Source organism: Pan troglodytes, chromosome 13 (assembly GCF_028858775.2).
Source record: "Pan troglodytes isolate AG18354 chromosome 13, NHGRI_mPanTro3-v2.0_pri, whole genome shotgun sequence".
In the NCBI taxonomy this organism is placed as follows: domain Eukaryota; kingdom Metazoa; phylum Chordata; class Mammalia; order Primates; family Hominidae; genus Pan; species Pan troglodytes.
This window is the reverse complement of record NC_072411.2, coordinates 51,557,806-51,585,754: the sequence shown is the minus strand read 5'-3', so window position 1 is coordinate 51,585,754 and position 27,949 is coordinate 51,557,806.

Genomic DNA, 27,949 nt, shown 5'->3' with positions numbered 1-27,949 from the left:
CTAGAAAAGCAAGAGCAAACACATTCAAAAGCTAGCAGAAGGCAAGAAATAACTAAAATCAGAGCAGAACTGAAGGAAATAGAGACACAAAAAACCCTTCAAACAATTAATGAATCCAGGAGCTGGTTTTTTGAAAGGATCAACAAAATTGATAGACCACTAGCAAGACTAATAAAGAAAAAAAGAGAGAAGAATCAAATAGACGCAATAAAAAATGATAAAGGGGATATCACCACCGATCCCACAGAAATACAAATTACCATCAGAGAATACTACAAACACCTCTATGCAAATAAACTAGAAAATCTAGAAGAAATGGATAAATTCCTCGACACATACACTCTCCCAAGACTAAACCAGGAAGAAGTTGATTCTCTGAATAGACCAATAACAGGATCTGAAATTGTGGCAATAATCAATAGCTTACCAACCAAAAGAGTCCAGGGCCAGATGGATTCACAGCTGAATTCTTCCAGAGGTACAAGGAGGAACTGGTACCATTCCTTCTGAAACTATTCCAATTAATAGAAAAAGAGGGAATCCTCCCTAACTCATTTTATGAGGCCAGCATCATCCTGATACCAAAGCCTGGCAGAGACACAACCAAAAAAGAGAATTTTAGACCAATATCCTTGATGAACATTGATGCAAAAATCCTCAATAAAATAATGGCAAACTGAATCCAACAGCACATCAAAAAGCTTATCCACCATGATCAAGTGGGCTTCATCCCTGCGATGCAAGGCTGGTTCAATATACGCAAATCAATAAATGTAATCCAGCATATAAACAGAACCAAAGACAAAAACGACAAGATTATCTCAATAAATGCAGAAAAGGACTTTGACAAAATTCAACAACCCTTCATGCTAAAAACTCTCAATCAATTAGGTATTGATGGGATGTATCTCAAAATAATAAGAGCTATCTATGACAAACCCACAGCCAATATCATACTGAATGGGCAAAAACTGGAAGCATTCCCTTTGAAAACTGGCACAAGACAGGGATGCCCTCTCTCACCACTCCTATTCAACATAGTGTGGGAAGTTCTGGCCAGGGCAATTAGGCAGGAGAAGGAAATAAAGGGTATTCAATTAGGAAAAGAGGAAGTCAAATTGTCCCTGTTTGCAGACGACATGATTGTATATCTAGAAAACCCCATTGTCTCAGCCCAAAATCTCCTTAAGCTGATAAGCAACTTCAGCAACGTCTCAGGATACAAAATCAATGTACAAAAATCACAAGCATTCTTATACACCAATAACAGACAAACAGAGAGCCAAATCATGAGTGAACTCCCATTCACAATTGCTTCAAAGAGAATACAATACCTAGGAATCCAACTTACAAGGGATGTGAAGGACCTCTTCAAGGAGAACTACAAACCACTGCTCAATGAAATAAAAGAGGATACAAACAAATGCAGGAACATTCCATGCTCATGGGTAGGAAGAATCAATATCGTGAAAATGGCCATACTGCCCAAGGTAATTTATAGATTCAATGCCATCCCCATCAAGCTACCAATGACTCTTCACTGAATTGGAAAAAACTACTTGAAAGTTCATATGGAACCAAAAAACAGCCCACATCACCAAGTCAATCCTAAGCCAAAAGAACAAAGCTGGAGGCATCAGGCTACCTGACTTCAAACTATACTACAAGGCTACAGTAACCAAAACAGCATGGTACTGGTACCAAAACAGAGATATAGATCAATGGAACAGAACAGAGCCCTCAGAAATAACACCGCATATCTACAACTATCTGATCTTTGACAAACCTGAGAAAAACAAGCAATGGGGAAAGGATTCCCTATTTAATAAATGGTGCTGGGAAAACTGGCTAGCCATATGTAGAAAGCTGAAACTGGATCCCTTCCTTACACCATATACAAAAATTAACTCAAGATGGATTAAAGACTTACATGTTAGACCTAAAACCATCAAAACCCTAGAAGAAAACCTAGGCATTACCATTCAGGACATAGGCGTGGGCAAGGACTTCATGTCTAAAACACCAAAAGCAATGGCAACAAAAGCCAAAATTGACAAATGGGATCTAATTAAACTAAAGAGCTTCTGCACAGCAAAAGAAACTACCATCAGAGTGAACAGGCAACCTACAAAATGGGAGAAAATTTTCGCAACCTACTCATCTGACAAAGGGCTAATAACCAGAATCTACAATGAACTCAAACAAATTTACAAGAAAAAAACAAACAACCCCATCAAAAAGTGGGTGAAGGATATGAACAGACACTTCTCAAAAGAAGACATTTATGCAGCCAAAAAACACATTAAAAAATGCTCATCATCACTGGCCATCAGAGAAATGCAAATCAAAACCACAATGAGATACCATCTCACACCAGTTAGAATGGCAATCATTAAAAAGTCAGGAAACAACAGGTGCTGGAGAGGATGTGTAGGAATAGGAACATTTTCACACTGTTGATGGGACTGTAAACTAGTTCAACCATTGTGGAAGTCAGTGTGGCGATTCCTCAGGGATGTAGAACTAGAAATACCATTTGACCCAGCCATCCCATTACTGGGTATATACCCAAAGGACTATAAATCATGCTGCTATAAAGACATATGCACACATATGTTTATTGCGGCACTATTCACAATAGCATAGACTTGGAACCAATCCAAATGTCCAACAATGATAGACTTGATTAAGAAAATGTGGCACATATACACCATGGAATACTATGCAGCCATAAAAAATGATGAGTTCATGTCCTTTGTAGAGACATGGATGAAGCTGGAAACCATCATTCTCAGCAAACTATCATAAGGACAAAAAACCAAACACCGCATGTTCTCACTCATAGGTGGGAATTGAACAATGAGAACACACGGACACAGGAAGGGGAATATCACACACAGGGGACTGTTGTGGGGTGGGGGGAGGGGGGAGGGATAGCATTAGGAGATATACCTAATGCTAAATGACAAGTTAATGGGTGCAGCACACCAGCATGGCACATGTATACACATGTAACTAACCTGCACACTGTGCACATGTACCCTAAAACTTAAAGTATAATAATAATAAAATAAAAAAATAAAAATAAAAATAAAAAAGAAAACATCTATTAAAATATCATGTTACAAGCCATAAGTATATAGAAGTTTGTCAATTAAAACATTTTTAAAGAGAAAAAAAAATCACTGCTTTGACATTCAAAGTAATTAGCACGGTATATAAGGCCCTTCATCATCTCGCTCCCTCCTACTTTCAGTTTCATTTTCCAATAGTCTCCAAGCACCCTGCATACTGGCATTGCCCATTTAATTATTCTAACCTCAAAGCTTTTCCTTGGCATATCTGCTCCCCTTTACTTGGAATGCCCCCCTCCCTGCCACCTTATCCATCAGGTCCACTCTTATTCCTCAATTTCTGCAGGTAATTGTTCCCAGCCCTAACAATCCCTCCTTTTAGCAGAACACTTGGTACAGAGTAGGATTCCAGACTTGTTGATTGCATGAATTGAGGAAACATGAGTTGAGCTATCTCAGAAGAGCATCCCTAAAGATACAGTATACATTATCCCCACTCTTCATTTCTGAATTCTATTGGCACTTAGACAAAATATATATAGTGCATAGTTTTATTTTTGGCGTTCTTTTAATAGCGGATCATTTTGTGTCTCTGTGTATAATTTTGCCAAAACAAAGAGCTGTTCTGAAATTTATCAATGAAAATGAGATATTTTGCTTTTGCTGGATAAAAATTGAAAATCATTGCAAAAATTGACAAAGACAAGCATTTCTTGACTCTCGTATTTGCAAAAGCAAACTACAGCATTCAGAATTGTCCACTAACTATCCTATGCTCTCCACTCAACTTTGTCATCCATCGTTTCCTGATGCTAATCTCTTCCTCCAGGCTGGACAGTTTTCTTACTATATTTATGAACAACATGTTAGGTTTTACTTCCAATTCTTTCCTCATACTATTTCTTTTCTTAGAGCATTCTGTCATCTCCTTCTGCATTTTTTTTAATCTCCATCCTTTCCAGCAAGAAAGATCCAGTTCGCCATGTCTAAACAGTCCATACTGTTCTCTTCTGCTCTGAACTTTATTATTAACATTTGTATTGCATCATTTCATTTGTCAACTAATCCCACTTTGACTTGCATTATTATATGGCTCCTTATTGTTGTCTTGTCCTGAATTGTCAAAGATATGGTATTGTACATTTATTCACATCATCTTCCTAAACTAGCCCATTAGTATATACATAACAGGGGCTCTACACTTATTAAAAGGTCCTACATTTCAGAGCATGTCCAAGAACTAGGGAATTTTTGAGTTTTGTTTTGAGTGATTGATTCAGTGAATAAGTTCACTGAATAAATTTTAAAAAGATTCGTAATCTCTTTGCATGAATAAATTAACACTGCTTTAAATAATGGGCTACAATGTAAATGAAACCAAGATTTGAATGTCAAGCATAAAAATAGAATGGTAATGGCTAAGAACTGAATGGAGGCATAGTAGCAATCTTCATGCAAGTCTTCACTGCATTGGCAAGAACACTGGGTTGAATGTTGGGAAGTATAGGTTTCAGTCCTGGATACCTCACAGGTACCTTTGGGTAAATTGTGTGACCTCTCTTGGGTTTCAGATTATACCTATCTAAAAGAAGAGTGTTGAGCTTCATCATTTTTATGATGATTTTGTGATCCATTCCAGCCAAAAATAAAATTTATCTCATTTGCCTTTGGGCAAGTAACTAACCAACTGACTTAAAATAAGGAGACTATCAGCCTGGTGCAGTGGCTCTCGCCTGTAATCCCAGCACTTTGGGAGGCCAAGGCAGACGGATCACCTGAGGTCAGGAGTTCGAGACTAGCCTGGCCAATATAGTGAAACCCCATCTCTACTAAAAATATAAAAATTAACTGCGCATGGAGGTGCATGCCTTTAGTCCCAGCTACTCGGGAGGCTGAGGCAGGAGAATCGCTTGAACCCAGGAGGTGGAGGATGTAGTGAGCAGAGATTGCGCCACCGCACTCCAGCCTGGGCAACAGATAGAGACTCCATCTCAAAAAAAGTAAAAATTTGAAAAAGGAGATGGTATCTAGGTGGTTCAATTAAATCATAAGAGGCCTTTAAATGTAGAAGAAGGAGGCAGCAGAGATTCTGTCAGATGATGTATCGTCAACAAAACTCAACCTTCCATTGCTGGCTCTGAATAGGGAAGGGGTCATGAACCTAGGATTGCCGTCAACCTCTAGACACTGGAAAGGGAAAGGGAACAAATGGTTTTCCAAAGCCTCCAGGAGGAACCAGACCAGGGACACCTTGATATTAGCCCAAGAACACTAATATCAATAGTCTGACTTCCAGAATACTAAGTTACATAATTTGTGTAGTTTTAAACCACCAGATGTGTGGCAATTTGTTAAAGCAGTAACAGAAAATTAATACACATCCTACCCAACATAAAAGATTTTTAATTAGAGAAAAAAACCTATACACTTTCTAGTAAAGTAATATGTGAACAAAATAAATCAACATGGCATGTATGAACTAGCAGCAGTCACTTTAGGGACTGTCTGAAACCTTCATTTACTAAAAAGAAAGAGTAATCCAGCCACTTAAATACTTTATGAAGCATTTATTTTCATCTTCCTGGGCTCAGAAGATGTATTTGCTGTATATACTATTTCTTGATTCAGTTCTTAAGTAACTACTTATGTGTAAAGCATTCTGTTAGGAATAATAATATGTATTCCCTCTTCTTACATATATTATAACTGAAGAAAGGGCTAAGCATGGGTGGTATTGGGTAAGAGGAGTTCAAAACATGTCTTAAAATATTATGTCAAAAAATTTGAGCATAATAAATTACTATGGCATAGCACAACCAATTTTTCTTATTGCTTAGCAGTTTTAAAAATGATTCCTACTAATAATCCATGCTGGCTATAGAGACAAATAACTTCAGGAACTCAGAAGATAATTAAATTAAAAGAAGCATTTATGAGCCTTTAGTCCATACCCTTCATCTTAGAGATAAGAGATTGAGCCCCAGAGGTAAAGAGACTTGTCCAAAGTTATCATTCCTAGCAGCAGAATGGGAAGTGAAATATAACTCCTGTCTGGTATTCCAGGCCAGTGTTGCTGCAGAGGTGAGAAGGGGGAAAATGCGAGGGAACAAGCACCTCAAGAAGAGAGGGGCAGCCACACACAGGAGTTTGGATTTAACCTAAGTACAACAGACAGCCAAAATCTGCTGTGTATTTTTAAATGTATACATTTTAACATAAATTTAATTTTGTATAGATGCACGGATGAAAGTAAAGAGACCAACTGCAAGGTTGTTGCAGCAGTTAGGGAGAGAAGCTATGGCAGCCTGGATGAGGGTAGTAGCCAAGGTGACTAAAAAAAAAACAAAAAAAAACCAAACAGTTTCAGGATCTACCTTGGAGTAAATCAATAAAATTTGCTAATAGATGCGATGTATGGATACGAAAAACAGAGAAATCAAATATTATCCCCAGATTTTGGCTTAATGGTGCCATATACTGAAATGAGAAAACTCAAGGAGGGAAAAGGAGGACTTCTACTGTATCTTCTGAGTTTTCCCCTCAGTGTTCTACTCCGTGATTCAGTCCTTAACTATTTACTTATGTGTAAAACATTCTGCCTGGAATAATAATATCCATTTCTTCTTCTTGTGGGGATCATAACTGAGGGAGGGGCTAGGCCTGGGTAGTATTGAATAAGAGGAGCTCAAAAACGACTGTGAGGGAAGACAGGCTAGGATTTGCCATGAGAGAGGTACTAATAAAGTGCTACAAGAGTAGTGAGTGAGACTGTTTCTCACTGGACTAAGTGAGAAGAAAGGCACAATGGAGGAAGCTTTTTGAAATGGGTCTTATTGGAGAGAGATGGCATTTCAGGAAGAGGGAACACTGTTGTTATCAAAGGCAAAGTGGTGGGAAGTTCAGAGCATGTCCAAAGACCAGGACAGAGTGCAGTGTGGTTTTCATTAGTTGATTCATCCATTCATTCATTCAGCAAATATTTATTGAAAACTTAGTATATGCCAGGTCATGTGTTACCTGATGAAGATTCAAAGATGTCTGAGACACAGTCCTGTCCCTCAGGAACTTTACTGCCCTAGAGTGGTGTTGAATGAATTCAATGAATATATGGGAGAGAGATAAGAAAACGAATAGCTTACTCATACATTTTTAAAATTCATTCAAAAAATTGTTGGATGCATTATTGTGCACCTACTAGATGTATTGCTCTAGAACTTCCACATTGTTCTAAGAAGACTTTTACAGTAATACCAATGGATGTGCTTATAGAAGTATTAGGAAAGGACTAACAAAGTTCACCTGGTTTCCACTAGGGATGTGATTGTGATAAGGCTTTACAAATAGCTCAACTTTTATGCTAGAGTAGATGGAGTTAAGACCAAAACATCAGGCAAGAGCCATACCATGGAGGGCCCCTAATGCCCATCCAGGAGTCTGGCTTAATTCAATTGGCACTGGGAAGTCATTGAGAATTTTTTACCACTTGAGTGACAGAATCAGAGCTTTAATTTGGCTCTTATTAATTTGATAAAGGCAGAGCTAAAATAAGGAGAAACGGGAGGCAAGAGGAGTTTTGCACACCTTTTAGTCTCCCAGAGGAAAAGTAATGAAGCTATGGTGTAAGGCAGTACCAATGCTCACGGAAAGCAGGAGGCAGATTCAGGAGACATTGCAGAGATTGAGTAAGTGAGATGAGGCAGCTAACTCGTTACCCCTTCTTTGTTTCTACATCTAAGCATGACTATGGCTTCAAAAGTGAGTGGCCTTATTGGTAAAGATGTATAGAAACTGAAACCCTCCTATACCGCCGATGAGAATGTAAAATGGTACAGCCACTGTGGAAAGCTGCTTGGCAGTTCGTCAAAAAGTCAGACATAGAGCTAGTGTAAGACCCAGCAATTCCACTCTCAGGGATATACAAGAGAATGGGAAACATGCGTCCACACAAAAACCTGCACGGGAATATTTACAGCAGCATCATTCCTGACAGCCCTAAGTGGCAGCAACTCAAATATCCATCAACTGATGAGTAGGTAAAGAAAATGTGGTATATCCACAGAATGGAATATTAATCAGCTTTAAAAAGGAATAAAGTACCAATTCCTGCTACAACATGGACAAACCTTGAAAACATTGTGCTAAGTGAAAGAAGCCTGACACAAAAAGCTACATATTCTTTGATTCTATTTATATGAAGTGTCTGTCATAGGCCAATCCATAGAGAGAGAGAGTAGATTAGTGGCTCCCAAGTACTAGGGGGAGAGAGGGGTGAGAAATGACTGCTAATGGATTTGAGGTTCCTTTGTGAGATGATGATAACGTTCTAAAATTAGACATTAGTAATGATTGCACGATTCTTTGAATCCACCAAAACCCACTGAATTGTACACTTTGAAGGGTTTTTATATTCATGTAAATATAAATGTAACATATTTCATGGTATGTGAATTGTATCTCAATGCAGATGTTATTTTAAAAAGGGAGTGACTTTAAGACTGCTGATACTATTACCACGATACAGTGAGAACAAGGAGGAGCAGATTTAGGAAAAAGGTGATTTTGAGACATATTAAATATTAAATTAAGGCATTTATAAGACTTGTAGATAGAAATATTCATACTGAGGATGTTTATCTGCAGCTTTAAAAGAGGTAGCTCTTCAAATGCAGGTGGTTCTAAATGGGAAAAAATATAAAAATTAAAAAGAGGTAGATACGTGTATTGTCCACACAGAAATGATTATTGGAACCACAGAACTTGATAAAACTAAACCTCTGAGTGAGAAAGTGCAGAGAGAAGAGACTAAGCCAAGAAAAAAATCTCGAAAATTGCTATAGGAAGGCAACAAGGGAGAAAACGAAATTCCAGGAAGAAGAACTATTTGAAAAAGGTCTCTGGAAAGAAGGAGCCTAGAACACATGGAGACCTAAAATATAAGGCCAATGTGGTAGAGCCCAGAGGCACGTCAGGGGACAAGGTGAGACATGATGAGTCCTCAGAGGTGAGTTCCTACAACCTTTGTAGGCAAGGCTAAGGTTAAGGCAGGGTTCACGTAAGAACAATATGAAGCTATTCAGCAAGGAGCATCGTAGTTAGATTTGAATTTCCAACAATCACTCTGGCCATGGTGTGGAGAAGAATTTGGAGAGGGTTCAATCAAAATAATCCTGGTGGGAGACACTATTAATAAGTTGGACAAGGTTGGTGGTAGAGTAGTTCTGGGCTGAATAATTTAGGGGTCATCATCATCTGGATGGTCAGTGAAGCCTCGGAGTGAATGAGATTGATTAGGGAGAGAGAATACAGCAAGAAGCAAAGAAGACCAGTTTAGGACGATAAGACTGAGGGCCACAGTGAACTTATAGAACATCTGTACTTAATGGCCATATTGAGGAGAATGAGCCACTAAATGAGAGAGAGAAGTGTTTGTCATAGAAGTAGAAGAACGTCAGCATAATGCAGTGTCATGGAAACCAAGGCAAGAGGGTGTTTCAAAGAGAAAGGAACAACCAGCAAGGAAGAGTGGTTTGGGTGCTGCTGAGAACTCAGTAAGGATAAAGACTGAAAAATGTTCGTTGTGAAAATTTCATATCATTCCATGGCAAAAGTGTTTCATAAAGAGATTAAATTACAAACCTCAGAACCAGACACAACCTTTTAATGAGGAGGCGTGACCAGTGTTGAACGCTGTTAAACACTGTTCATGAATGTTAAAAGAAGGGTCTGATGCTGATTAGGGAACCTGAGACTTGGTGGCCTTCCAAGTAGCTTTAGTAATAAGCCATGACTCACCCACCTGAAGGGTGTTCTAGAGATGGAGTTTCCAAACCCATAGTACCCTGGCTCCTAGAACTTCCACCCAAAGAAGTCCAGGAATGCGGACATGAGCTGGGAATGCCCATTATCCTGCTAATCTCTAAAAACAGAGAGGGTAAACACACACATTTGACTCGTCAAATCTTTTGGTAGTGCAAAACCATGTTGGGTTTTTTTTTTTTTTCTTTTTTCTTTGAGTCGGAGTCTTACTCTGTCGCCCAGGCTGGAGTGCAGTGACACGAACTTGGCTCACTGCAACCTCCGCCTCCCAGGTTCAAGCAATTCTCCTGAGGCTGAGCAATACTCAGCCTCCCGAGCAGCTGGGATTATAGGTGCACACCACCATGCATGGCTAATTTTGTATTTTAGTAGAGATGGGGTTTCACCATGTTGGCCAGGCTGATCTCAAACTCCTGACCTCTGGTGATCCATCCGCCTCGGCCTCCCAAAGTGCTGGGATTATAGGCATGCCGGCTAACCATGTATATTTCTTAATTAATAAGTTCATCTTACCCTCTTTCACATATCCCACTTCTACTTCCAACACCTAAAAGTTCATGCTCTCATTTATTTTTGCTGAAGGTACAATTGGTCAGTTTTGGAGGATTTAACCAATTAGAAGTGTAACAATACTAGCAATGTAAATTATAGCATCATCAACCATTTTTGTAAAATTGTCATAATCCAGTAATGACTTCAGTGTTGACTGTTATCAGTGAGGTAGGATGGTGATTTTCTGTTATTTAAGGTAATTCAATCCAAGCAGAACATACACATTATGAAAATTTATACTTTCAGCTAGATCTATTTTACATGCATTTGAAAGCTAGCTGTATTTAATCACTTTTTATTACATAAACTAATGATGTGGGTAATGTTGTTGATTTTTTATTCATCTCTTAATGGGTAGTTTCAGAGCAAAGGCACATAAGTATCCTGCTACAGTGCTGCTAACTGATATGATCAAAGTCATATAGGAAGATGCCAAATCATTCATCAAGAACCACAACCCCAAGTTACAGGGAAGATAAAATGAAACTGAAAGGTATTTATAGGATCTCTTGCAATTGCTCAAGAAATATTAAAGTATCTTTCAATTTGATTGCAGGTAACTTAAAAGTATACTGTGGGTAAAAGCTTGGCTACCTTACCAAACTTCTCTTTCCAAATGTAATTAATAAAGTTTGGCTTACAGAATGTGTGCATACTTTCAAATTAATGTGCAGTGAGCCCTTACTTTTTCAGAGGCCATAGCTTGGTAACAATGTTTTGGGATTGTATAGAGCCTCCACTTCCCTTCCTCTTTTTCTCCTCTGTTTTTTCTGCTGCCTACTTTCCAGATATGTCATCCCTTGTTAGTGCTTCCACTTGGCAAAGGAGCAGAGAAAGGAGCTGAAACTTAACTCCATTCATTTTACCTCTTGCTAGCAGCAATGGTAGAAGATTTATTACAGGAAGATGTTGAAAGTATTGGCTGAAATGAAGTACAGGGAATATAGTATATTTCAATTACTTGAGCTCTCACTCTGTTCTTTAGTCAAATAATCCAGTCCCAGGCATGCAGTCAGCTGTTCAAGTTTAATTATCTCAAGTGTGGTGTGTCCACATACACTGCTTCCCCCATCTTCCCCCATTCTATCTACCCAACTTCTTCAGCAGTCCTGTGCTTTAAATACAGCCTAAAGAAAGACAGCACAGTGAAGTCTAGCTTCCCAATGGGTTCACAGCATTCTAGAAAAAGCAAGAAATTATAGCATTAAGGACACAGTCCTTAGAGGTGGCTCTGATTCAACTGGGGATCTTGTTAAAATGCAAATTCTAACTCAGTGAGTCTGGAGTGGGGCCTATGATTTTGCATTTCTTTTTTTTTTTTTTTTTTGAGACAGAGTCTCGCTCTGTCGCCCAGACTGGAGCGCAGTGGCGTGATCTCGGCTCACTGCAAGCTCTGCCTCCCGGGTTCACGCAATTCTCCTGCCTCAGCCTCCCAAGTAGCTGGGACTACAGGCACACGCCACCACACCTGGCTAATTTTTTGTATTTTTAGTAGAGACGGGGTTTCGCCGTGTTAGCCAGGATGGTCTCCATCTCCTGACCTCGTGTTCCGCCCACCTCGGCCTCCCAAAGTGCTGGGATTACAGGCGTAACCCACTGCGCCCGGCCCGATTTTGCATTTCTAACAAGTTCTCACATGATGCTATCATCTTTGGTCTATGGATCCAAACATTTTGAGTAGAAAAGGCTTAGGCAAATTGTGGTATTCCTTGATAAGCAATAGATAAGAGCTCATTCTACTTTTACATAAGGTTCAGAATATAGGTAATCAAATAAAGATCCTCCCTGGTACATTTTTATTCAAATACAGAGCGATATATATTTTGCTATACATCAGCGGGTTTCAGACATGTTTTATTAAGAGCAGCAGAATGCCTTTCTCAAAATAAATATTTTATAAAACTGTAAAGTAAAAAACAGGCAAAAGTGGCGACATAGAAGGAGGAGCCCTTAAACTCTGCCTATTTGGCCTCCTTCTCAGTGTCCCGCAGCCAGAAGTATCTCAGCAGAACTCTGTTTTCCAAAGGATATAGATAAAATCCCATTGCTTTAGGCCACAGTTTATATATCTTGGCCAGTGTCATAAGGTAGCATACATTCATTCAGCACATATTTATTGAGCACCTACTATGTGCCAAGCACATAGAGGAGTTTACATTCTAGTGGGAAAGAGAACCAGTAAACAATAAACAGGATGAATAAGTAAATCATGTAATACATTAAGGAGATAAGAGCTAGAGAGGAAAATGGAGGACAGAGCCAGAGGAGTCAGGAGTGCTGGTGTGGGGTGGGGCAGGTACAACTGTAAATGGGTGCTCAGGGGAGGCCTCACTGAGACAGTGATACAAGCAAAGACTTGAAGGTGAGCCAATGCTACAATAATGGTGGATGGACTCACTGTAAAAGGTTGCTGCTGAGTCCCACCCTATGTGAGGTTGGCCTGGAGGCCATCTAAAGACAATCCATGATGGTAATTGCTCTTGCAGACCACTTGGCCTGACTCATATTTCTTGGATCTCAAGAGAACATGAAGCCACACACTAGTTTTTGCACCCTGCCATCTTGCAGAAATCAATCAAGATCTTGGAATTGGTATCAATTATCCATTTGTGCATTTGTCAATCATGTATTAATTGTCCATCATGCTGGGAGCCTTGTGCTAGCAGAGTTCAATCAGCTGAGGTCCTACCTGTTCCTCAAGAAGCTTGCGACCTAGCCACAGGTGCAGGTGCATGAAATGGCAATCCCAAAACAATGCATTAGATGCAAAATAAAGTTATACGCGTGGGTAATGAGAGGTCAGAGGGCATCAACTCAGACGTGGGGTGGGGGGGCGTCTCATAAGATCACGTGACATGAAGGATGAGTAGGCTTCGGTGCTGGCAGCCTGCCTTCCACCTTAACAAACTCACTGGCCAAATAATTGCCCTGCACAAGTCTGAAACCCTTTCTAAATATCAGGTTCTGACTTAGGGTTGTTGTTTTTTTTCCAAATAGTTGTTAATTGAAGTAAATTGTTACCTTCAGATATTTCTGCACTGTGCATTGGTGAAATGTTTTTCTTCGTTTATAGGGTAATTTATTTTGCTATATGTTCGTTGTGCGTGACACTTCATCATGCTGTAATGCATTTTCTTGATGTCTGTGGAGTTACTCAGGGATAATAAATGTGTTGCTACATTTTTTAGAATGAAAAATGTCTTGGGTGGGAGAGCAATAGAGAGAGGAAGGGCAGGGGAGAAGGAGGGAGAAAGAGACAGGTGTATAGAGAGAAAGGCAGAGAGCAAACAACAATGAGCCCAGAGCAGGGAGAGGAAAAGTACATTTTGTCCTTATGACATAGCATCCAAGCCATGCTTATACCCAAGTGATACAGCATCACTCATGCCAGGAAGCCCCAGAAGTCATCGTGCTGGCAGTCATCTCTGGCACTTTTGTCCTGAAACAAGTTGCCTGGAAGAGGAACTGGATAGATGGTATGATAACCCAGCTCAAGGGATTTGTGTTTCCCTCAGACCAGACTTTTCAATGAAGAGATCAAAGAGGAAATCTCAGAACAGAAACCAGGTTTCAAAGGATGTCACCAAAGCTGTGCACATGGGCCTGGGTGATTCCTTTGTCCTACAGTCCCATCCTGGCCTTTCCAGGATGCCACCCAGACTTCCTCTGGCTGTGGTCCTGTGACATAAGGGCATGTGCACTCCTATAGATGTACATGCTTTTTTCTGCTTGTAGGAAATGACAACACTTTTCCCTGAGAAGCTAGCTGTCTGGTACAAAAGCTCTGTGTTCTGGGAGTGGCTCCAGGTGCTCCTTGTTGCTCTTTTCTGTCTACCTCCTGCTTCCTTGTCCATTCAGCCTCTACTCTAGAAGACATAGCAGCCAAAAATAGCTAGCACACTTTCCACTTTTTTGAACATTAATTAATTGTTACTCTCACTCTTTCAGGCTGCAGAAACTCCATCACTATGATTCCTTGGACTGTGTCTTGTGACACAAATGGGCACAGAGCCCTTTCCTGAGTGGCCACTCCTTTCTCGTCTCATGGATGTCTTTTTAGATAATGGCTGTCAGTCACAGAGCACTCCTCAGCATCTCCAAGCTGGCAGGCTCCATCTGAAAATCCTGTGGACAGAAGCAAATGCCTGGGTTGTTGTTGCTGTTGTTGTTGTTGTTGTCCTGGTTTTACTTTAAAAGCTTGTTTTTATAAAAGAAGAACCATACTGGACACAGAGACTGCTCATCCCACTATCCTCTTTCTGAGAGTGACATCCAGGGATGATTTATGGAGAAGCATTGTTTGGAGAACTTCCCCCAAGTTACCCTATAGTTTAGCAACAATCTCAAAAGATAACCCTCAAACATCCCTTGCTTCCCTTAGCAACCCATTAATGATATATTGTTCATGAATTTATGTATCCACTCTCAGTCCTACTAATTTTTTCACATTCTGCCTCTTAAGAAAACATGTTCCTTAGGTTTACTGTTCTTGTGCAAAGTGATTCTTTCTTTTTATGAGTGTGCTAGATTCATCTTCTTAATCCTCACTTCCAGCATCTGGTGAATATGTCTACGTTCTATACCCTATAAGACTTTGATTAATTTATGTATTTATTTAACAAAGATTTAAAGAGCATTTACTTTATGCAAAAGTCCTTTTTATATTGTAGTTTACCTTCCCAGAGCTAGATATTACTCTCTTGCTTAGCTACTTGTCCTTACCTGTGATATTTCAGGTAGCTTTCTGTCTTACTTAATAATTCACAGCTAGCACTTCCCACAGAACCCAGCATTTCTGAAACAAAGATAGGAAAACATTCTGTTTGGTTCCCAGTATTCCTTCTAATCATGGCCAACATCTTGTTTGTCTTTTTGTTGTAAAATATACCTATTTGGTACACATTGTCAGTAGTCATTATTAGAATTGTTCCATGAGTAATACTTGAGTGTTTAGGGCTATGTCATCCTTTGGAGTACAGTCATGTGCCCCATGACAGCACTGGACCATGTTGTCAATATTGGTCAACATTGGACCACATATAGGATGGTGGTCCCATAAGATTATAATTCCATATTTTTACTCTACATTTTCTATGTTTAGATACAGAAATACTTACCACTGTGTTATAACTGCTTATAGTAGTCAATATAGTAACATGCTATCTGGTTTGTAGCCTAGGAGCCATACGCTGTACCATACAGCCTAAGTGTGTAGTAAGCCATACAATCTAGGTTTGTGTAAATACATGCTATAATGTTTCCACAATGACGAATTCACCTAATGATGCATTTCTCAGAACATGTCTTTGTCATTAGGCATTACATAACTGTATTTTCCCCAGCGCCATCACTTTCCCCCTTGCTCCTACTGAATTGCATTTGACATTAAAAAAAAAAAATTTGCAAAGCCTAGAAAAATCTCACCGATTAGTTTCTTACTGTCTGAAAGATTCCAGCCTATCCTGCCTTCTAAGTTCAGGTCAACTCAAAAGCAGCTACACCTAGTAGTTATTGATTTGCCTATTATGTATTATGTCAAATAGAAATTTAATTATATTAATAATTTTGACCCCTATCAATTACCTAAGATCAGAGTGGTGTCATCATTAAACCTACAAGTAATTCGTCAGCTTCAACTGAAACCATAATTATAAGATCTTTCACTATTGAAACTTCTGTTAATATGATTTTTTATCTTCTTTGCCATTGTTCTTTATCTTTCTATCAAAAGAGTTATGAATGGTCAAAAGCCCTGATAAAAATAGTAGCCGGGCTCTTTGGCTCATGCCTGTAATCCCAGCACTTTGGGAAGCCAAGGTGGGTGGATCACTTAAGCTCAGCAGTTCGAGACCAGCCTGGGCAATATAGACATCCCGTTTCTATGAAAAATAAAAAAATTAGCCCAGAATGGTGGCATGCATCTGTAGTCCCAGTTACTCAGGAGGCTGAGGTGGGAGGATCACATCAGCCTAGGAGGTTCAGGCTTCAGTAAACTATGATTGCACCACTGCACTCCAGCCTGGGCAACAGAGTGAGACCCTGTCTCAAAACAAAACAAAACAAAACAAAACAAAACAAAACAAAGATATGTGAATAGTTGCCTATGTTTAAGCCAAACCCTTGATAAGCAAAGCAGTTGAAAGTACCACTTGCTATTTTAAATGGTTTCAGAGCATAAAATCTACTGCTGGTTGTCCCCCCAGTTCCATTTTCCCCATCTTCCTGGCATGCACCTGGACTTGATATTACAGCCTCTCTTCTAGTTTGGTGAGGTGATGTGACTGAATTCTAGCTAACTTCTATTGTTTGAGCCATTAAATGTTTGAGTCTATTTCTTACCTCAGTTTGGTCTAACTTATCTAATACAAAGAATTCTCTCTCTTAGAGTCAGGTCTTTCTCAGTCAAGAAAATAAGCAGTTGTGCAGGCTGCCAAGGTGAGAGGTAGGATTCCAAGAGAGAAAAGGACACTGTTACCTATGTTACCAGCCATAGAGTTTGTGATTTCAAGAGATGGGAAAGAGTTTTATGTGGATGCTCGTGGCTAAGTCTCCTGGTGGATATTTCCCTGAGTTTAATTCATTGATTTTTCTTCCCAGGCTGTTTCTCTCATGGTTTTCATAACATATATAGCTTCTGCTGAAGGAGAAACCTCCATGGAGTTAAGGCCACAGTTCTGTGAGTTTTCACAAATTAACAGTCATGTAACTACCACCACAATAAAGACATAGAACATTTCATAACCGCCAAAATTTCCCCCACACCTTTTGTAGCCAACCACTTGAAATCATTGATCTTGTTTTCTGCGGCATGGCATAGAAATGAAATCACAGTTTGTATGTATCCTTTGGGTGTGGTTTCTCCCACTAACATGGAGCATTTAAGCTCCACCTGTGTTGTTGTATATATCAATGATCTATTTTTATTGCTGGGTTGTATTTCATTATATTGATATATTACGATGTGGTTACTCATTCCACAGTTGAGGGACATTTGGGTTCTTTTTAGTTTGGGGGTTATTATGAATAAAAACATGCTAATCATTTATGTATGGGTTTTTGTATGAACACAGGTTTTGTTCCACTTGGGTAAATAGCAAGGAATGGGATTGCAGGCTAAATGTATATGAACATTATAAGAAACTGCTGAAGTGCTTTCCAAAGTGACTGTTCCATTTTGCATTCCCACCAGAGTTCCAGATTTTTTTAATCATTTGCTCATTCTAATAAATAGTGCCTAAGATTAATTTTGCCTGTTCTAGAATGTCAAATGGAGTCATTTACATGGCTTCTTTTGCTTAGCATAATGTATACAGAGTTAGTCCATGTTATTACACATACCAGTAATTCATTTTTTTTTACTGCTGAGTAGTATGCCATTGTATAAATATATATCTCTTCCTTTATGCATTCATCTCTTGATGGACATTTGGATTGTACAGAAACAGGCAGTTACAAGCTCCTCCGTAGTTTCTTGTCTTTTTGTTGTTGTTAGCCTTGCTGAATCAACACCTTGCACAATGAATGTGCTATATTCTCTGGATCAAAAACAAGTAAAGACTGTATTAAGTTGGCGGATGGTCATTTTTCCAGCTAAAAGCAAGAAAAATCAAATTTTCTGATTAAACAGAGGAATTGCCTTAGAACCACTCTCTAAAGTGGAAAATTGATAGCCTGCAATCTCAAATAGCTAAAATTTCTGCAGTTTGGGGCCATTATGAATAAAGCTGCTGTGAGTGTTCTTGTATTAGTCTTTTTGTGGACACCTGCAAGAATTCTCTTGGGGATATAAGTCAGAGTCGAATTGCTGGCTCACAGAGTAGGTGTATGGTTAACTTTATTAGAAACTCCTACACCCAATTTTGTATGCTTTTTCTTAAAGAGGACCCCTAAAAATGTGTAAGCTTAAGGTCTTGTAAAGCTGAATAGTCTCCCCACACATCATGAGGCCAAAGACACAGACAAATCCCCTTCCAGTGAGTTAAATCAGAGTACACGTGGCAATGGTAAATGTCATCAGTCTTCTTTTTCTTGGAGGGCAGTATCCTGCTGGCAGTTGCAACAAGCTCTCCCACAAACATGGCAGGCCAGGGCTGGGTGTTTAGAACCTGTGCCCTGCAGTCAGCTCATCTGCACATCCTAAGAGAAGGGATAGTTGCCCAGGACCTTTACCCTGACTGGTTAACTCTCAGTTAATTGGATATTGAATTAACAGACCTTTGGGGTCTTGATATATCTGAATCATGGCATCAGTTCTCATCTTCACTTGAAGGGTGTTGACAGAGGCTCAATAAGTCAGTAACATATATTTGGGACCCACATTCTTTCAATTGCCAGGAAATCCAGTGCCCACCTGTTTGTGCATTGCAGCAGAAGACGCACTGAGGTGTAGGGATATGTGGGGAAAGGCCTTTTTGTGCAGACGAGCCTGTTTCCACCACCTCTGAGTGAAGCCTGGGCAACAGACTTGCTTTAGCTAGAGGCTTCCTGCATTTGCCAGAATGCTAAATACTTCCTCATCCCTGGCCAGTCCTAACCACAGGTCAGCTTGTTTCCCAGCTTTGCTGGATCACTTTGCGCGTGGTTCATTTCAGAAAACGATCCAGTGATGAAAGACATGAAGTTCTCCCATGATTATTGCTACCCCCTGTGCATAAAGAGAACGCTCACCCCACAGTGCCTTCCAAAGGACACACCTCTCGTGCTTGGGAACCTGATGACAATGGTCTAATTAACCCACTAGGGGCTCAGACAGGTTTGAGTCAGTGTGAATTTACCTGGGCACTAGATTTTCAGTTAATCCTATCAAAACTTGTAGTCTAGGAGTGGGATAAGATTACAAATCCAAACATTTACACAGATGTCTTTTTTTTTCAGCCCTGCCACAAAGCCAGGATTGCATTTACATCTTGTAACAAAATCACAATTATCACAGACCAACCCTGTTAGAAATGTAAGACCAGGATATTGAGAGAGAGAAAAAAAAAGGGGAGAGAGGCAGAGAGAGAAAATGAATGAATGGAGCTTAAGTGAGGAAAGGAAAAAGCCCATGGGGAAGGGCCCAGCGGCAATCAGCTGAGAACAGCAGGCCTGTGTTCAGCCCATGTGGTTATTTTCTGATTGTGCTGGGTCGTTCTAATCAGATTTTCTGCTCTCTGCTATCCATCTTATTAGGATATGTGCGGCTTAGTGTTTCCTAGCAGTCACAAGATGATTCAAAGTAACAACCAACAAAGCCACTTTCGTAGGACAGTATTTATTAGGTTTATTCCAAGTCAGGGCCTCTTTGACTTTGAATAAATGAAAGGATAGATTTTCTTTCTCTTGAACTTAAGTCTCAGGAGAAGTCTAGTTTTCATGCAAATTTAATTATAAAAATAGTTTCTTGATTAATCAAAAAAGCTCCCCTGGGTAGAACCTGATCTAGTAACATTCCTTCAACATAAATAAATATTACTCAGACTGCTTATGTGCCAAGTGCGGGGCCAGCCAGTGGGCATAGCATAATAGATGGAATGATGGACAGAATGCATACAGGCTGCACCTATTAGCGTTCATGGTCTTGGCCACAGAGAAGACAATGCTTTTCTTTCTTGGAAAAGTGCACAGGCAGTAGAGAGACAGGAAGTAATCTTTTGTATTGTTCTTGCTCTGCCAAAGGCAAAGTGACATTAGGAATTTTTTTTTTCTTGACAGCCAGTGGTGGTTCCTGCTCGCCCAGTACATAGAACAGAATACTTCAGTGAAGTATTGATGTAAACTACTTTTGAAAACAAAGTAAAGTGACACAAGGTCTTCACACAGCCTTTCTGTACCTTTAAACTTGGCTATTTGGAGCCATAGGAATAATGGAACAATCTGTAAAAATAGCATTTTAAATAAAATGTATTCAAGTCTAGGACAATTGTATTACACGTTGCACACAGGGCTATCTTATTTCAGATTCCATGACAAGCAAAATATGGCTATTTAGCAGAGGAGGCAAATTCTACCCTACGGCTAAGAACGGAAATCTAAATGGAATGTGAAAAGGAAATTCAACTTCTCTTTAAATGCCATCTACAGATGGTTTCTAGCATGCCTTCAGCTATTTTACAATGTCATCCACTGAACAAGGACTTTTTGAAGACCATGTATGTAAGTATTTAGAGACACTTCTAAGAAAGATATCCTTATAAATATCCTTTACTTGCTACTAAATCCAGCTATTACTAAGACAGAACTTCTCATTATTTGCAAAGAGGAAAAAATCCTGTTTACCTGTGAGTTCTTCTTGTTTCAGAACCTATGCCTCAGAAATAGGGATTGCCTCATGTCTAGCCCTTAAGACTGTGGAGTCCGTGCGTGTTTAAAATAGAGGGGGAAAGAGAAGGGTGAACAGGGCCAGAAGCTGACCTGCTTTGGGAGACAACCTTCCAGGAATGGCAAGTTCATGCACTGATCCAGCTCTCTGTCAACGAGATAACATATGTCAATGTCCAGTTACTATGTGACAGGGATTGGGCTAGACCCTGGAGCCACAAAAACAGAAAAACCACCCTTGAATGGTTCAAATGTTCTTTCTAGAAAAGGTTGCATGGCTCTGAGAGTCTATGCTTCACATCCTCTACTCCTGTAATGAGGGCCCTTGCCAGCTCCTCCTCTTTGCTCCACAGTGTCTGGAATCTTCTTTAAGGGGTTGCCAGAAGGCCAAACACTCTCAGGATATATTCTAGATTTTCTTCCCCCAAAAAGAGATTGGCAAAGCAAATATGAACCCTGTAATGGAGGGAAGGGGAGGCCTGTGCACTCACGATCTGTTCCAGTATTTACACAGGCCAAGAGCTCAGTGCACTCTGCAGGCTGGTACAGAATGATACCTCACCTCTCTGTTGCAGGGAAACTGAGGGGGGTGGGGATGGGGAACTAGTCCTAGAGGCATCTTCATTAATTAAATCCTGCCTCTTAGTCCTTCTTTTCTTACCTGCATGAAAGTCAGATTGGCCTTCCAACTCCTCCTTTCTTAATTGTCAATATCTGTGTTTGCTGCCACAATTCCTAACACTTCTGCCACCTGCTCCAGGACTCTCAGGCTTTCCAAATCAAACCCACTCTTCTTCAGATCCCTCCACCACCCTTCTAGCTTCTTCCTGTACCTCCATTTGATTACAAACAGCCTACCTGGTTATCAGACTTTTCTTTGTGTATATCGTCCACTAACATTTGTTTTTATTTTTATCCTCCATGACAGTGCAGAATCTCTCTAGTGGTACCATTCTCTCCATTTCTCTCATCCTGTACCCCATCATCACGCCCTAGGCACAGGTCAGCAAATCCCTTACAGCCACCTGCAGATCATTGTCCCATGCCCTCCCTCCACAACTGGAGGAATTTCCCTTCTTTGTTGATCCTACTGTTTAACTATGGCATCCTCTCACTAGCCTCTTCTCTGAGCCCCCAGGTTTCCATTACACTCAGTGATGTTTCTCTAGGAATTAGCAATGCCTGACTCAAGCTACTTATCAAATACTTGAACTCCTAGTTCAAGCCCCGACAGAGCAATAGAAAATTCACTACAGTGGGGCCAAAATGGCTGATTAGAAGCAGCTGGGTCTGTAGCACTCAAGGAGAGAAATGAAAGAGACAAGTGAATTCAGCACCTTCAACTGAAACATCCAGGTTCTCGCACTGGAACTGACGAGGCAAATAACTCGACCCATGGAGAACAAAGAAAAGCAGGGTGGTGGGATGGCACACCTGGGAGCGCACGAAGCCAAAGGAACCTCCATCCCCAGCCAGGGGAAGTGGTGAGTGATTGTGCAACCCCTCCGGGAAACCATGCTTCTCCCACAGATCTTTGCAACCTGCAGATCAGGAGATCCCCTCGTGAGCCCATACCACCAGGGCCTTGGGTCCGATACACAGAGCTGGTGGAGTCTCAGCAGAGCTGAGACTGTTCAGGCACACCTAGAAACCAAGGAGTCTTACATACCTCAGCCCTAGGATCCCTGACGAGGCGGCAGATCCGTCCATACATACCTCCAGGAATGGGGCTGAATACCGGGAGCCAAGCAGTGTCATTCTGTGGGCCCTAATTCCATGGCACCTCACAAGTTAAGACCCACTGGCTTTGAATTCCAGCCAGCCAACAGCAACAGGCTGGAGTCTACCTGGGAGGGGACTGAGTTCCCCCAGGGAGGGGTGGCTGCCATCTCTGGGGTTTGGTTGACTCAGCCATTCTAGCCCGCTGGCTTGGAGAATCCAAACGGTCCTGACAAGGAAGGGTCCCCACAGCACAGCACAGCACAGCACAGCACAGCACAGCACAGCACAGCTGCGTTGCCAGATTGTGGCCAGACTGCTTCTTTAAGAGGGACACCGATCCACTCTTCTTCACTGGGCAGAATCTCCCTGCAGGGGCTTCAGCCACTCCAGCCAGGGTTATATGCACACAGCTCTGATCTCTCCCTGGGATGGAGGTCCCTAGGAGATGGGTGGCCACCATCTCTGTGGTTTGGTGGACTCAGCCATTCCAGCCTGCCAGCTTTGGAGAATCTAAACAGTCCGGATGAGGAAGGGTCCCCCTCAACACAGCACACCTGCTCTACTAAAAAGCAGCCAGAATGTTTCTTTAAGAGGGGCAAACCACACAACTACATGGAAATTGAACAACCTGCTCCTGAATGACTCCTGGGTAAATAATGAAATTAAGGCAGAAATCAAGAAGTTCTTTGAAACTAATGAGAATAAACAGACAACAAAACAGAATCTTAGGGACACGGCTAAAGCTGTGTTAAGAGGGAAATTTACAGCACTAAATGCCCATATCAAAAAGCTAGAAAGATCTCAGGTTAACAACCTAACATCACAACTAAAAGAACTAGAGAACCAAGGGGAAAAAGAAAAAAACCCAAAGCTAGCAGAAGACAAGAAATGACCAAGTTCAGAGAGGAACTGAAGGAGATAGAGACATGAAAAGCCCTTCAAAAAAATCAACAAATCCAGGAGATGGATTTAAAAAAAATTAATAAAATAGATTGCTAGCTAGACTGATAAAGAAGAAAAGAGAGAAGAATCAAATAAATACTATTAGAAATGATAAGAGGAATATCACCACTGGCCTTACAGAAATATAAACAACCAGCCGAGAATACTATAAACACCTCAATGCACATAAACTACAAAATCTAGAAGAAATGGATAAATTCCTGGACACATACATCCTCCCAAGACTGAACCAGTAAGAAATTGAATCCGAATAGACCAAAAACAAGTCTGAAATTGAGGTGTAATAAACAGCCTACCAACCAAAAAAATCCCAGGACCAGATGGAGTCACAGCTGAGTTATACCAGGGGTACAAAGAAGAGCTGGTACCATTTCTACTGAAGCTATTCCAAATAATTGAAAAGGAGGGACTCCTCCCTAACTCATTCTATGAGGCCAGTATCATCCTGATACCAAAACCCGGCAGAGATACAACAAAAGAAGAAAGATTCAGGCCAATATCCTTGATGAACATCAATGCAAAAATCCTCAATAAAATACTGGCAAACCAAATCCAACAGCACATCAAGAAGCTTATCCACCACAATCAAGTTGGCTTCATCCCCAGGATGCAGGCTTGGTTCAACATACACAAATCAATAAAAGTAATTCATCACATAAACAGTCCTAAAGATAAAAAATACATGATTATCTCAATAGATACAGAAAAGGCTTTCGATAAAACTCAACATCCCTTCATGTTAAAAACTCTCAATCAACTAGGTGTTGAAGGAACATACCTCAAATGAATAAGAGCCATACATGACAAACTCATAGCCAACATCATACTGAATGGGCAAAAGCTGGAATCATTCCCCTTGAAAACCAGCACAAGACAAGGATGCCCTCTATCACCATTCCCATTCAACATAGTATTGGAAGTTCTGGCCAGGACAATCAGGCAAGAGAAAGAAATAAAGTGTATCAAATAAAAAGAGAGGAAGTCAAATTATCTTTGTTTGCAGATGACATGATTCTATATCTAGAATATCCCATCATCTCAGCCCAAAATCTTCTTAAGCTGATAAGGAACTTCAGCAAAGTCTTAGGATATAAAATTGATGTGCAAAAATCACTAGCATTCCTATACACCAACAACAGTTAAGCAGAGAGCCAAACCATGAATGAAATTCCATTCACAATTGCTATAAAAATAATAAAATACCTAGGAATACAGCTAACAAGGGAATTGAAGGGCCTCTTCAAGGAGAATTACAAACCACTGCTCAAAGAAATCAGGGAGGACACAAACAAACGGAAAAACGTTCCATGCTCATGTATGATAAAAATCAATATCGTGAAAATGGCCATATTGCCCAAAGTAATTTATAGATTCAATGCTATTACCATTAAATTACTATTGACATTCTTCACAGAATTAGAAAAAAAAACTATTTTAAAATTCATATGGAACCAAAAAAGTGTCCAAATAGCCAAGACAATCCTAAGAAAAAGAACAAAGCTAGAGGTGTCATGCTACCTGACTTCAAACTATACTACAAGGCTACAGTAACCAAAACAGCATGGTACTACTACAAAAACAGACACATAGACCAATGAAACAGAACAGAGAACTCAGACATAAGACTGCACACCTACAACCATCTGATCTTCCACAAACCTGCCAAAAACAAGCAATGGGGAAATGATTCCTTATTTATTAAATGGTGCTGGGAGAACTGGCTAGCCATATGCAGAAAATTGAAACTGGACTCCTTCCTTACACTATAAACAAAAATTAACTAGGGATGAATTAAAGACTTAATTGTAAACACCAAAACTATAAAAACTCTAGAAGAAAATTTAGGCAATACCCTTCAGGACATAGGCATGGGTAAAGATTTCATGATGAAAATGCCAAAAGCAATTGCAACAAAAGCCAAAATTGACAAATGGGATCTAATTAAACTAAGGAGCTTCTGCACAGCAAAAGAAACTATCATCAGAGTGAACATTCAACCTACAGAACAGGGGAAAAGTTTTGCTTTGTCAAATCTATCCATCTGACAAAGGTCTAATATCCAGACTCTACAAGGAACTTTTAAAACAATTTTACAAGAAACAACCCCATTAAAAAGTAGGCAAAGAACATGAAGAGACACTTCTCAAAAGAAGACATACATGCAGCCAACACACATGAGAAAAAGCTCAACATCACTGATCATTAAAGACATGCAAATTGAAACTACAATAAGATACCATCTCATTCAAGTCAGAATGTCTATTATTAAAAAGTCAAAAATAACAGATGCTGATGAGGTTGCAGAGAAAAAGGAATGCTTTTACACTGTTGGGGGGAGTGTAAATTAGTTCAACCATTGTGGAAGAGAGTGTGGTGATTCCTCAAAGACCTAGAGGCATGGATACCATTTGACCCAGCAATCACATTACTAGGTATAATCTCAAAGGAATGGAAATCATCCTATTATAAAGATATTTACACGTGTATGTTCACTGCAGCACTATTCAAAATAGCAAAGACATGGAATCTATCTAAATGCCCATCAGTGATAGACTGGATTAAAAAAAATGTGGTACATATACACCATGGAATACTATGCAGCCATACAAAGGAACGAGATCATGTCCTTTGCAGGGACATGGATGAAGCTGGAGGCCATTATCCTCAGCAAACTAATGCAGGAACAGAAAGCCAAATACTGCATGTTCTCACTTATAACTGGGAGCTGAATGATGAGAATACATGGACACATGGGGGAAACAATACACACTGGAGCCTGTCTGGGGAGGAAGAGTATCAGGAAGAATAGTTCATGGATGCTGGGCTTAATACCTAGGTGATGGGATAATCTGTGCGGCAAATCACCATGGCACACATTTACCTATGTAACAAACCTACACATCCTACACATGGACTCCTGAACTTAAAAGTTGAAGAAGAAAAGAAAGGAAAGGAAATTCACTACAGCAGGAGCCACACCTTCCATTTGCAAACACCTCTATCAATGAGAAATATTTTAATAAGCTGAAGCCTGTGTTCCTATCATCAGTGTTAATTGTCTAGTCCTGCTTTTTGAAGTTCTATAAAAGAAATTAAATTGCTTTTCTTATATCACAGCCCTTGGACCATTTGGGAATTTTTATCATATTCCTGCTAAGACTTCTCTACTGCAGGCTAACCAACTCCAGGGCCTTTTAGTTTTGTGAATATAACATATTATAAGGTTTCTTCACTCATATAATTGCTCTCCCCCTGAATATTCTCCAGGCTTTGCATGTGGTAAGACTGTATATATAGTTTTCAGTGTGATGTGATCAGTGGTGCTATCCCTTCCACTCCAGAAACAGTTTTTCCATGAACACAACCTAAGAACACATCAAGTCATTGTGGTGGTGGTGATGGTGATTATGGTGGTAACGGTGGTGGTGATGATGGTTGTGGTGGTGGTAGTTATGGTGGTGGTTGGGATGGTGAGGAGGGTGATGGTAGTAGTGGAGTTGGTGGTGTGGTGGTGGTGTTGATAGTGGTGTGGTATCTTCATCTTTGGTGTGGTATCACCATCTTCGGTGGTAGTCTCAGTAATCACGTAATACTCTTGACTTAGTGAAATTAAGTAAAACTAAAAGCTTGTTTTGCTGTTACTAAGTCACATCTCCATCATCTTTTCAATCTACTGTTGTCTTTTGGACCAAGATCAAGACTACTGACCGTATGTTGGTAGATTTGAGCCATCATTTCAACCTAACAAAGGTCAATTTAGATCCTGATTTTGTCACTGTTTGTTCACCATTCTTCCCAGCTTTGGTTCACCTGCAGATTAATGATCATGTCTTCTATATCTTTATCCAAGTTTCTGATTAAATATGAATCAAGCAGTGTTAAAGTTAGAGGCCTATGAAAAGACACTAAAGAGTGTCCTTCAGGGTAACATCTATCTATTAATCAGCATCCTTTGGATAAAATTGTTCAATTCATCAATTTTAATGTACCTCATTTTTCTTCTGTTCCATTCCCAAGGCTATCATGAAATTTGGATGCTCTCTCTATATGTTGCATTTCTTCTTTGTACCAATTTACTAATCAAGGCCCCCCCTTGAAAAAAAATTAGTTTGATATGACTTTTTTGTGTTGCTATAAGAGAATACCACAGACTGGGTAATTTATAAAGGACAGAAATTTAATTTCTCACATTTCTGGAGGTTAGGAAGTTCAAGATCAAGATGCCAGCATCTGGTAAGTATTGCTCTCTACTTCCAACAAGGTATCTTGAATGCTGAGTCCTCTGAAGAAGAGGAACATTATGTCTTCACATGGCAGAAGGCAGAAGGGCAAAAAATGGCACACTCCCTCCATCAAGCCCTTCTACAAGGAGACTTCCTAGTCTCATTTTTGAGGGTGGAGCCCACATGACTCAATCACCTCCCAAAGCCCATATCTCCCAATAATGTTGCATTGGGAATTATGTTTCAACATAAATTTGGAGATGACTGAAACATTCCATCTACTACAGACTTCTTTTTCTT